The 12,224-nt window shown below is 37.6% G+C and overlaps 2 non-coding genes across 2 annotated transcripts; both read left to right on the forward strand.

Moving 5' to 3' along the window:
* The first annotated feature begins 2,612 nt into the window (after positions 1 to 2,612).
* Positions 2,613 to 2,696, forward strand: TRNAY-GUA (transfer RNA tyrosine (anticodon GUA)). The gene has a single exon. It is a non-coding gene; the product is annotated as a tRNA-Tyr (tRNA).
* A 6,794-nt stretch (positions 2,697 to 9,490) lies between these two features.
* TRNAS-GGA (transfer RNA serine (anticodon GGA)) lies at positions 9,491 to 9,577 on the forward strand. Its single transcript has one exon. It is a non-coding gene; the product is annotated as a tRNA-Ser (tRNA).
* The last annotated feature ends 2,647 nt before the right edge of the window (positions 9,578 to 12,224 follow it).

Here is a 12,224-nt window from a genome sequence, read left to right on the forward strand (position 1 = left end):
TTTCAAGGAAAGAAGTCGATTGATGTTCAACGACTTCCTTAGCGGTCTAATCAGCTATTCGAATCGTTACGGTACCAAAAGGGTATACTTCCACAATCTATCCCGATTTGACGGTATCTTGCTCTTGAGATTACTAATCGAGTATTCAAGTAAATGGATAGTGAAACCTGTCATTAGAGAACATAATATTTATCAAGTTATGATATATGATAAGAGGAGACCAAAAATCCTGGTACTTGACATCCGGGATTCCCTAAAACTATTGCCCGGCAGTTTGAAATCCCTAGCCGAAGCTATGTGCCCGGAGTTAGGCTGTAAGGGTTCAATCCCTCACGATGAACTAAATTCATTAAACCTTTCGGAGAATAAGGATAAATTGATCAAGTATCTCGAGCAAGATATCTTGATTCTGGGTGGAGTGCTTAGGAAAGCACAAGAGAAATATTGGGACCGGTTTCATATAGACATAACTAATTGTCTGACCGTGTCATCGATGTCGATGAAAATTTATCGCACCCACTATTATCCCAATGCATGTCCTATATATCGTCCCGACCCCAACCAATCGGCGTTCATTCGCCGGGTCATGTGGTGGTCATACCGACGTTTATATACCACATGGTAAGGGCCTTTTCTATTATGACATTAACTCTTTATATCCTTACGCGATGACAAAGCCAATGCCCGGCGGAAAACCTGTATGGGAAGGGAAACTACAAGGTTCCAACCTAGAACCCCTATTCGGCTTCGTAGAGGCAAAAGTAACGTGTCCCGATACCATCAAGGTACCTTTACTACCCTACAAGGACCCCAAGAATGGAACCCTAATTTTCCCCACCGGGACCTTCACGGGCGTCTACTTCACAGAAGAGCTCAAATTAGCGGTAGAAATAGGGTATAAAGTTGAACTTAAGTATGGTTATTTATTCGAGAAGATAGAAAGCCCGTTTTCCGAATTCGTGATGGAAATTTATGGGGAAAGGAAGGAAGCTAAAAAGAAGGGAGACCAGGTAATGTCTGCCCTTCATAAATTGATAATGAACTCCCTGTACGGGAGGTTTGGCATTAAACCCGAATGCAACATAACAGAGATTTGTGATCAGGAAAAATTATACAAGCTAATGTCGATTTACCAATTCAGTATGGTGGAACCGTTGAACGAAACCCACTACGTGGTAAGTTACACAGGCGCACTGCAGAGGTTGCAGGATCATCTGAACAAGGATGATGTTTCGGCTGATAAGATGATACACTGGATGGATTCGTTGCGCAATAATAGCTCATCTGCTGTGCAGATATCTGCAGCAATCACCTCATATGCTCGGATACACATGTATCCTTACATATCCCTACCGGGGGCGGAAAATACAAAAATTAGGAAATTGCCATTACAAAGTAACGGCTACAAACAGAAAGACTAGGAAATTGCGTAAAATAACGATAACAGGCGAAAACACTAAATCTAATATCGGAAATACATGACCCTAAACTTACATTGCAATACTTAGCATTAGAAAATGGTAATCCTAAGTAATTAAAGCATAAAACAATAACCTTCCGCGAAGGTTGTGATAAATTGTCCACGGCTATGAATACTAGAAACGCAAGAGAAATGCACAAAAGAAGACAGAAAGGTTGACCATGACCAGAAAGAAAACAATAGCTATGAATATTAGAAACGCAAGAGAAATGCACAAAAGAAGACAGAAAGGTTGACCATGACTAGAAAAAGATTGACCATGACTAGAAAAAGACAAATAATAAGTTTCAGCATTAGATGGGCCTTTATTATACTTTTTCTGATTATTCTGTTCTATAGTTTCAATGAGGTAGCTGTATGCCAAGGGGAACTTATTAAGCATCCCATTATAACACAATTGCATAATACGCCGTGGCCTATTCAGAAAAAAGAGTCCATCGAGGTTTTAGAATCTTATTGGGGTTCTCTAAATAATTTGAAGGAAATTCCGAATACTGAGGAGGGGAAAAGAATGTGCTTTTTCATACTTAACCCCGAAACGCTTGCTTGGAACTTAGGAATGTGTGATTTAATGCGGGTAAACTATGAACCATATAAAGTATTTTCAGCAAATATGCAAGATATAACCTGTTCGTTTATGGAAACTCTTCGTAATCTTGGGTTTTTAGATATTCCTACTTTTAATGACTTTTATCATTATAGAGAAGTAGAATACAACGATATGTTTACTTTATGTAGACAACTCGCTAATTTACCAGAGTATGAGAGACAGAAATGTCTTCAGATATATCTTCGTTTTGCTCCCGAAATAGCAAAGGTACTTTTACGGTTTTTAAATGCTTTATAGCGGCCATTATGATTCTATTTTATTATATATGACTGGTGAAAATTATGTATTTTGATACGCCTAGAAAATGGATTTTATATAGACTAATAGATTATGAGAAATCGTTGCTACTAGCTATTAGTTTCTTGTCGATCAGCTTTTTTTTTCTATATCTTTCCCCGATCTTTCTAGTTACCCATGGAATGGCATATTGTTTATGCATTTAAGTAGAACAAGCGGAAAATCAATCTCGGACTAGGCTATGAAAGCTAGAGAAGTGTGCTTTGGTCTAAATCCAAGCAACCCGGGAGAGTGGCTGAGTGGTTAAAAGCGACAGACTGTAAATCTGTTGGAAACCCTTCTTCGCAGGTTCAAATCCTGCCTCTCCTAATAAAGTATTTGAACCTTTTCTTTATTCTTAAATAGCTTTCTTGCATTTAATGGGTGTTGGGACAGACCCAAGCACTAGATAAGATTTGAATGCTTAAATAGCATTTTTCGAAAGGAGTTTAAGCGAGTTCGTCGCAAACCATTTATTCCCAATCAAGGGCGCCTTTCCTCCATTCGATGAGAAAACCAATAGTCAAAATCCAAACAAATAGCATCATAGACCAAAATCCATACTAACCTATCTTTTCTAAAAAAACTGCCCAAGGAAATAAAAAAGTTACTTCTAAATCGAAAATAATAAATAGAAAAAGGACCAAATAAAATCATATATCAAATCGACTTCTAGCATCACTAAAGAGATCGAACCCACGCTCGTAAGCTGACAATTTTTCTGGATCTGCCGTTTTTTTACCTGTAAATGTAAAAGAAACCATGATTAGGATAAAAGAAAGTAGCAAACTGAAGATAAAACAAATTGCAATAGGTGCAAACTCATCCATCGTTAAATACTTAAACAGAAAAGGATAAAAATCCACCACAGACGGCTCTAACGTACTACAAATGCTAGGCCATATATAGATTAGCTGCTGTATGCAAGCATCAGACGTTTGTTGGGTATCTCTTAATAAAGGCAGTAGCTGTTTGACTGTCTGCGGATAATAATTATCCCCCATTTCATGGTATTTACGAATGCATAAATTGGCTTTCCTTACAAATCCAGTAAAAGGTTCACCATAAGGGGAACCCTTGGATAAATAATCTCTTAGATTAGGTAATATTACCTGATGTAATTCATTTAAGGGTCTCGCCAAAGCTTCCCTTCCCGTGCTGTTATCGTTTTCAGTAAGGTATATAATATGATTAAGATGAGCGTCGAAAGAGTTCTTCAATGTCTGATATTCTCTCAAATTTCTAAGCAATGGATCCATATTTTCAATTTTTCTTTAAAATACTTAGGTATAGCAAAGACTTACTTAAGCTCTGCGGTCTGTTTCTGATGTTTATGGATATTCTTTGAATAATTTAAGAAATACAACAAATAATTTATATCAAATAGAAGAAAGAATTGATAATAATTTCTTAAAATTTATTAAGGATATCTGATCGTGTATCAAGAGGTAAATCTATTGAAAATATAGATGTTCCAGAAATGGTTAATAATGTAATCAAGAAAGACCATTTTTATTTGAGTCTATAGAAACAAATACAGTATCTACTCAAACTGAAAATATTCAATTAGATAATATTAATTGAATATATCCTTATTCAAAGCCAGTTCTCGTAACCTTTATTCAAAGCCAGTTCTTGTATCCTTATTTAAAGCCAGTTCTCGTAACCTTTATTCAAAGCCAGTTTTGACCAAAATATTCACCTTATCTTACAAAATTGATGTCAAATGACCTTTTTATTAAAAAAAAGAAATATGGCCAGATGGGTTTAGAGCGAATTTTTTTTTTACAACAAAGATTGCTATGGCGCAACCCGTTTGGATTGGCCGAATAGGTTCTTATTAATCGATTGTTATTATACAAGAATTCTTGTATCGCTCATGCAGATCTTCCATCTACCGGAAACCAAAGGATTCATTGCTTTTCCTTTTTTGTCGAACTTGTATAAACACAACCCTATTTGCACCTATCAGTTACGAACTTGCTATTGTTATGAAAGACAACCCCTAGGCTCAGTCACAGCAACGAGTACCGAACCGTCGTTCCCACGGCTACAGTACCAGGAGTTGCTGCTGAGCCAGCCCGTTCAAAACAGTACTTCTGTCTAGCAGAAACTATTAGCGACATCCCTAGAACAGTATTCGTATCGTGAACCAATGGCCACTTTTCCGGTCGAAGGAAATGCCTAATAAATAGTCAAATACTGCACTCTTTAGCTACTGTACTCCGGAAACAAAGTAAGGGAAAGCCCCGTACGTCAAGAGCTGCACTGCTATGAATCAAAGACTGTCTGCTCGCCGTTTCCGGCCAGTATTGCGGGTTCAATGGCTTTATACGAATTAGCTGTTTTTGACCCATCCGATCCCCAGAAATGGAAATTGTTAATACTGGCACTGTACCTTAAGTGGGAGATGGAATAGCCCGCATTCATGGTTCGAACAAAGTAATGGCTGGAGAATTGGTAGAATCTGAAGATGGTACAGTAGGCATCGCTTTGAATTTAGAATCTGATAATGTTGGCTAAGTACTGATGGGCGATGGTTCGACCATACAGGAAGGGGGTTCCGTAAAAGCAACGGGAAAAATTGCGCAAATACCAGTTAGTAATTCTTTCTTAGGCCTTTAAGCCAGTAAATGCTTTGGCCCAACCGATCGATGGAAAGGGTCAAATCCCAGCTTCTGAGTCTAGATCAATTGAGTCTCCCGCACCATATGGGAATTATTTCAAGACGTTCCGGTGGCGGAAAACGACCCGAATCTGCAGGAATTCGGGAAGGTTGAAGCAATGGCCAAACCTCCTTGAGGCTACAGCAATAACGTCATAAGCAATGACACTTAACTAAAGCACTTTATCCTCGCTTTCCACCTTTTATCTAGGGTTAGGAGGATCACGCGCCATAATGCCGGATCTCCATCTTTCTTTGTTGGTTGCTCTCCAGTCGCAGAATTATGAATAGTTTCACTAAAAATAAGTTTATTGGCTTGAAAAAAAAAATGAACCAATCCTTTAGCCTGGCAACCTGTACTATTTTTGCTGCCTCCAGCAACCTGTTGCAACTAACTTCATATTCAGGATGAAACAAGACAATTATGCCAGATAGTAAGGAATTACAAGTTTTCTGCACTAGAAAAAGCTAATAAATGGACTCGACCCATTATATATTTTTCCAGTAGTCATTTTAGGGACGTTTGCATGTACTGTGGGTCTTGCGGTTCCGGAACCATCAATGATTGGTGAACCAGCAAATCCTTTTGCGACTCCATTGGAAATATTACCCGAATGGTACTTTTTCCCTGTCTTTCAAATACTTCGTACAGTTCCCAATAAATTATTGGGGGTCCTCTTAATGGCGTCCGTACCGGCGGGCTCGTTGACCGTTCCTTTCATAGAAAATGTAAATAGGTTCCAAAATCCGTTTCGACGCCCATTGGTGTGGGTGGAAGGATCTCCTTGGCAATGTTTAAAGCGCTAGAACAGAAGGTGCGCCTGAAATTGAGACTTTTGATTCAAAAGGAGATGAACAGAAGGTTCAACACCCTTTTGATTGCACTATTGATGAACAGGTTCAACATAATCCTCCTTTTGCTAAATCAAAAGATGTTGAGGCAGAAGCTGAATCAAAAGCAGGGCCGTTAGGATGCTTAAAAGCAACCTCTCTTTAATGAACGAACGGTTATAAACATCAGAAACAGACCGCAGAGCCTAAGTAAGTCTTTGCTATGCCGTTGTATTTTTGCTTTTTGGATGAAGAGATAGTTTGATCTATGGATCTGGTCAAATATTTAACACTTTCTATGATTTTTTTCCCTTTAGGTATCCGGGGAATTTTTTTAAATGGAAGAAATATCATCATTATGTTAATGTCAATCGAGTTAATGTTACTGGCTGTCGATCTAAACTTCCTAGTATTTTCCGTTTATTTAGATGATATGATGGGTTAATTATTTGTTTTATTAGTGTCAACGGTGGCAGTTGTGGAATCTGCGATTGGGCCTGTCATTTCAGTGATAACTTTTTGAATCCGCGGAACTATTGCTGTGGAATTTATTAATTGCATGAAAGGTCAAGCGCTATTGTTTTTATTGGATCTCGTTTTTTTCTTTTTCACACAGAGCTTGCTTCGGCGTCAAAAAAGGTATGGTCTAAATTTATCTCTTAGAATCTAGCAAATTGGATAAAATCAAAAGCTTCTGTCACTCGACCACTTTCCGCTCTGACCCTCTGAGCCAAAATTAGGCTATGAAACGGCGACAACAAATTACGATAAATGGTATGCTTTGGCTCTATAAATGAAACATCATAATGTTGACAAATCGTGGTCTTCACAGAATCTTTAAGAAGACATTGACTGGCTAAGCCATGAATTTCTTACGTATTTTTAATCATTGCAATAGCGCATCATTTTACAAAATTATGATATTGGCGGTTTTCGAGATTCTCAAAAGTGCTTGCTGTCAACGCTAATATAATGACTTAGCTTTTACAATAAAATCGAAACTAAAATGACCGTGCCGGGCAACAAAAAAGTTTAATAGGCCAACAGATAGCACTTCACAGGCAGTTGATGAAGGATCTGTGGCAATCGTTTGAGGTGAATTGACAATTTTTCGTGGCGGAACCAACTTCTTTTATACTGTCAAACTCTGCACCGTCAATTGAGCTATTCAAGCCAATGGCTTTTCTTGTTATGTTTACCTTGTTTCTGGCTAACGTACTGGTGGAGAATTTTGTTTTTAAGGAATAAATGATACGATTCATCTAATGTATTTTTACAAGATCTTAGGCGTTTCGGTGCTGCAGAAAGCCTAATCTGGGATGTCTCTAATGATTCCGTATCTTGGCCGAAGATTTACATTTGTCAAATGGCCTAGGTGTGCGCATTTTGAAAAGGTTTGACATCTGCATGTATGTAAAGGTGATTCTTTTTAGTTAGTTTGCCTTATTGCTTAAAGTTGCTTTCTTTTTACCGGTTTATTTATCTGAGGCAATTTTGATCAATCTACTGGATCCTTTGCTAAGTAATCATCAATTTCATAAACTCCTTACTACATCTGATGGCAACCGGAAATTAAGAAATAATCATGCGGCCCACATACTGACAAAAAAATACGCGACCAAACATCTAAAGCTTTTATTTTTTCAGCAAATATTCTTTGAAAGATCTGTAGCTTCTCTGAAAATTATTTCTATTCTGAAAGTAGCATTTCTTTGAGTTAGCGTAGCTTTTTAAAGTCAATGAGCAACATGGACAAAAACTAGCGCTCCCTTACCAGCTAAATTTCCCTTGGCAGGCTACGATGCATTTTCTGCAGTGTATGGGTTTCTTTTGTCATGTTACTGTCGCACTGCTTGTGTTTTGCATTTGTTTGGAGGAAACGGGATTTGAACCCATGATACAATCTTATTGTATGTTGATTTAGCAAACCAATGCCTTAAGCCACTCAGCCATACCTCCGGTAAAAGAAAAAGAAGCAAACCTTTTCTTTATAAAATTCAATCAAAAACCCATTTTTTCACATCTAAAAAAGCAAACCTAACAATCCTTGGCATTCCAGCTGGATTTATGCCTTATTTATCTATTTATTTTCTTTACTAGTTTTTTGACCACTTCATCACAGATAAAAATGAACTGGCAAGCAGCATTATAAAGTATGTAACTTCGATCATAAGGATCAGTCTCTAAACGCATCGCTCTGTAATAGCTTTATAATGCTTCAGCATATTCTCCTTCAGATTGGGCTGACATCCGTTACGGTCGCCTACGTAATGTAATGAGCTCCGTTACGAAACCGTACTTGGGATTTTCATCTCATACGGCTCCTCCTGCTTTTGATATACAACCAGGGAACAGTGTTTGGAACCAAGTCTACCTTCAGTCTATTTCAGAAGCAGGGGCTAGTGTCTCCAAGAATACCGATCTCTAGCCATCCTTCTTGTCAATAAGATCATACCCGTGCAATAGGTACCATAATGCCTTTAAGAAACTTTATGACAATTTCTTCGTTTTCGACGCTTCGTGTGTTGCGGGGATTAGCTACCCCGACAGTCTCCGATGATTTCAGGGGTATCCGAGATACAAACGGGATGGGTTTTTGCTGCCCTAATTATGATGGATCCATTTCACAAAAGTTTGATATGTATTTCAAATAGTAACGGAGACTTTGTGTTGTCAGTTCCTGCACGTGATGTTTATCCTTTATGCTTACCTACAGATTTGCGCATCGCGGATACTTTCATGGGTCTAACCTTTGCTTAATACTACGATCTACCATAGATTGGAGCGGGAGCAGTGGGGGTTGCACCAATCGTGGATACACGACGGAAGGACTTGTTTATCAACCAACACACCTTCACCAGAAGCGGATCTATTAAGATTGTAATCTTATCAATTTGGTACAAAAGGAAGATGATTAAGTTCTATTTCGAATCGCACCATCCCTATAATAAATAGAAGCTTCTCTTTCTCTTTTACTCGTTGGTAAAATTTGCAATAAGATGTCTGCTAGAATTGTGAAAGTTTTATCAATAGAATTATCGTTTCTTTGAGATCTAGGCATAATTAATTTAATTCTTTCATAGATATTGTTCTTTGTTACGCTTATTACTGGATCATTAAACCAGCGGGCATTTTGCAAGAAGAAATCTTGTTATGGATAAAAAATCTAAATAATAAATCTGTATATTTCTAGATTTTTCTCTTTCTATCACATCATTTGCTACACTTTCAAGATGAAGAGACCCTTCTGAATTATTCTGGGTACAATAGAAAAACAGTATTCTGGACGTTGCATAAAACGGAAATTTATCATCGAAGGTACGAAGCCATGAATTTCGTACTAGATTCGTAGGTCTTTACCTACGGGAAGAAAATATCCAAAGTTTTTTTAAGAATTACCTTTTTGAAAAAGTCTTTGGCGTCAAAACTTTTCTTTTTGGAACCGAGATATTTCCCGTGTTTCAATGGCTTATTTTGGTTCCACTTCTCAATAGCAATAACAATTGGGAAATGCCTACCTGTGATGAAATTTCGTGCCCCTGTTTTGCCTCCTCAAACAAGAAGTATTGGATTCTGTTGTCACACTGCTATTTGAATCGCTACACTATGTGCATGTTTCTGCATGACGGGAAAGGTGACCGAGTGGTTTAAGGTGTAGCATTGGAAATGCTATGTAGACTCCCGTCTACCGAGGGTTCGAATCCCTCCCTTTCCTTTCTTTTCAGTCTTTGGATTCCCCCTCTTTTACAGTATTTAAACAAATTATGGATTCCCGAAGATCCAGCTTGGGATTTTATATAGTCCAAGCTGAAACTACGAGAGGAGCTACGTCGACCAATTTTTAAAAAGGAGTCCTTTACTATTAAAACAACATCAATGAATTTTCTAAAAAAGTGTAAAGCTCTTGTTGAAATCCGTTCGTTCTGCTGAGTTGACACTCTTTCCAATTCGATTTAACATTTCAATTTGCACTTATGACACTTTCACGTCGTGAAAATTAAAATAGTAGATCTAGTAAAAGAAAAAACACACAAAAAGTTTTTGAAATTTAAAGACTTTTTTTTTTAAGCTTTGCGAGAATAATACTCGACAACTAGCAACTCATTGATATTCAATTGGATAGATTCTCGATTCACGATCCCATTCACCGATCCTTTTGTTTCATCGCCTTCTGTTGGAAAAAGAGTCAAATGATCCGGTATTTCATTCCTCTTGGAGGATTCGGTACCAATAGATTTGAGTGTCCCAGAAGGGGTTAGTAAACCTTTCAAAGCAATAATATCTTTAAGTTTGCAACGATAGCTTGGTATATCCACTATACAATTATTTACTAGAATGTGTCTATGATTAACCAATTGTCTGGCTGCGGGGATAGTGGGGGCCATACCCAATCGAAAAACGATATTATCCAAGCGCATTTCAAGCAATTGTAATGATACCTGACCCGTTGAACCCTCGGCTTTCCTAGCAATTCGTATATATCTAAGTAATTGGCGTTCTGTTGATCCGTAGTTGAAACGTAATCTCTGCAACGCTTCTAATCGTATGCAAAATTGAGATGTTTTTCTCGAAACAGACGGGTCACCATCAATCCGTGTTTTATTTGGGTTTGACGTCTTGCTCGTAAGCTCAGGTAAATCCTTTAGACGACGTACTATTTTCAAGCGAGGTCCTCGATATCGAGACGTAGGGGCTCCTTTTCCGTAAACGTATTGCAACTGAAAATCAAATGTTTGAAGATCAGAGTAAAGATGATGCTGCAAGTACCACTCGTTTCACTCTCTTTCTCTCATCAGATTCGGTATATACAACAATCATAGCATATAATAGAATGGAGACAAACGAAGTTTCAGTTTGTTAAAGATTCAAATTCTCTGACAAAAAGAAATAGATAAAAAGGAACTAACAAAATTCATTCTATTTATCATGACTATCCGTTAGGTTTTTTAGAATCGAACCAGTAACCTTTGATTGATAATTGGAGTGCCTTTGAATTTGAATCAAATTCCTTCACGAATACCGGACGGCTTTTCTCGAATTGGGAGGTGCAAAACTCCCATACTCTAAAAGAAACGTGCAATTGTAATGAGTCAACATGGATTCGTTATAAGTATCGAGCAAAACTAAGCCCTTTTTGCTCTTTTCGGACCCAATTTATTGATTTGATCAAAATATTAAGGTATAATTTTGATGAATAAACAAGCAACAAGCAAGAATTGACCATATATTCAAAAGAGTCTGAATCGAAAAATCAAAAAAAATTAATTATTAAAATTTATTTCATACACGTTTCTAATGTTTTAGTTGGTCTTTGGGAGATCAAGGAGCAGTCGCAATAATCAATAAGAATTTGGAGCTTTGTGGAACGAAAATAGCAATTTATGGTAAAGGCGGAATAGGAAAATCAACAACTAGTTGCAACATATCAATAGCCTTGGCCAGGCGGGGAAAACGAGTATTACAAATTGGATGTGATCCTAAACACGATAGTACTTTTACACTTACTGGATTTTTAATACCTACAATTATAGATACTTTACAATCAAGAGATTATCATTACGAAGATGTATGGCCGGAGGATGTTACTTATAAAGGTTATGGTGGAGTAGATTGCGTAGAAGCTGGTGGACCGCCGGCGGGAGCCGGCTGCGGGGGATACGTAGTCGGAGAAACAGTAAAGCTATTAAAAGAATTAAATGCCTTTTATGAATACGATATTATTTTATTTGACGTACTGGGAGATGTAGTCTGTGGTGGTTTTGCAGCCCCATTAAACTATGCTGACTATTGTATCATAATCACAGATAATGGTTTCGATGCGCTTTTTGCAGCAAATCGTATAGCTGCATCCGTTAGAGAAAAGGCGCATACGCACCCTCTGCGATTAGCAGGTTTAGTTGGAAATCGAACATCTGAAAGAGATCTTATTGATAAATACGTTGAAGCTTGTCCCATGCCCGTATTGGAGGTACTACCTCTAATCGGGGATATCCGGGTATCTCGGGTGAAAGGAAAAACATTGTTTGAAATGGCTGAATCTCAACCTACTCTTAATTACGTTTGTGATTTCTATTTGAGTATAGCAGATCAGATATTGTCTCAACCAGAAGGAGTTGTACCGAAAGAAATTCCAGACAGAGAATTATTTAGCTTACTGTCTGATTTTTATTTCAATCAGAATAATGGAAAAAGAAAGAGTGATTCAGACATTCAACAAAAAATTTCAACAGATTCTATGATCATTTGATTCTACAACCAAGTACCTTACAGTAACTCCATGCATTTACTTTTTTAGAGGAAATTTCTTTATGCAAACTATCAACGTTACTAATTTCGAGTGTGAAACTGGTAATTATCACACT

Source organism: Lygodium microphyllum, unplaced genomic scaffold (genome assembly GCF_053477565.2).
Source record: "Lygodium microphyllum isolate KBCC unplaced genomic scaffold, Lygodium_microphyllum_v1.1.10 scaffold_191, whole genome shotgun sequence".
Lineage (NCBI taxonomy): Eukaryota > Viridiplantae > Streptophyta > Polypodiopsida > Schizaeales > Lygodiaceae > Lygodium > Lygodium microphyllum.